The following is a 794-nucleotide window of genomic DNA, read 5'->3' as shown; positions in this document are numbered from 1 at the left end:
CAGGTCCTCATGAGAAAAACATGCAGATTTCAGTAGAAAAGTGAAAAGAGCCAGATTTCCTTTTTCTTCCTGAGCTAATTATAATAATAAAGGTTTAATATGTGGTTCTGTGTAAAACCTACATAAATGTAGTTACTTTGTGTGCGTGCATAATGCTAATCTCCCTGGGAATAAACCTTCTCTCCAGAATCTCCAGGGTTCACTCTGTCACATCACTGGCCATTATTCTGTTGTCTGTCCATATTCACACTCACTCAGGAAAGTTTTGCATTCATTTTCCTAGAGTGTGACAGACCATTAGCAGTGAAGTGTGCAGATAGTCCGTATGCAGATTTGAAAATTTAAAAGGTCTCGCACACACTGCACTCAAAAGCCTTTTTGTTTCGTCCAAGCTTTAACGATACCCGAAGAAAGAAAATGAAGAATGGGGACTGCTTTGTGTGCGTGTTTGTGTGAGAGTGTCTGTGAGAGACTCCATCATTCTAACTGTACTTCACACAAACACAGACCATTCAGAAAATTCACTTTCAAAGACCACTTCTACCCGCCAGACAGGTCTGCAGTCACTGGCCCAGTTAGCTGACTCTACTCCCTTCCCGCCGGCTGCCCCTGGCCCTCTCACGCAATGCCTTCTGGGGAATGAACCTGCGACGGTCTCATGAATCCTGCCAGCACTAGCTCATCTCAGAGACGGCACGCCGGGGGGTACCGAGGATTTATAGCACAGGATTGACGTTTTTATTGCTCTGAATTTTTCTCAGGTTTTGAAAGTCGATTTGGCCGTGGATTATGTG

The 794-nt window shown here is 44.3% G+C and overlaps 1 protein-coding gene across 2 annotated transcripts in view; it reads left to right on the top strand.

The window, feature by feature from the left end:
• The window catches only part of metrnlb (meteorin like, glial cell differentiation regulator b), a 9282-nt gene extending 9093 nt beyond the window's left edge, over positions 1–189 (top strand). For both annotated transcript variants that reach the window (XM_081701158.1, XM_035534565.2), the window contains one exon: positions 1–189. This exon is cut by the window's left edge and continues 1338 nt beyond it. The gene's annotated coding sequence lies outside the window, so the exon portion shown is untranslated.
• Positions 190–794: the final 605 nt, after the last annotated feature.

This window comes from Electrophorus electricus, chromosome 18, assembly GCF_041902795.1.
Source record: "Electrophorus electricus isolate QZ-2024a chromosome 18, ASM4190279v1, whole genome shotgun sequence".
In the NCBI taxonomy this organism is placed as follows: Eukaryota; Metazoa; Chordata; class Actinopteri; order Gymnotiformes; family Gymnotidae; genus Electrophorus; species Electrophorus electricus.
This window is presented reverse-complemented; position numbering and strand designations above follow the sequence as displayed.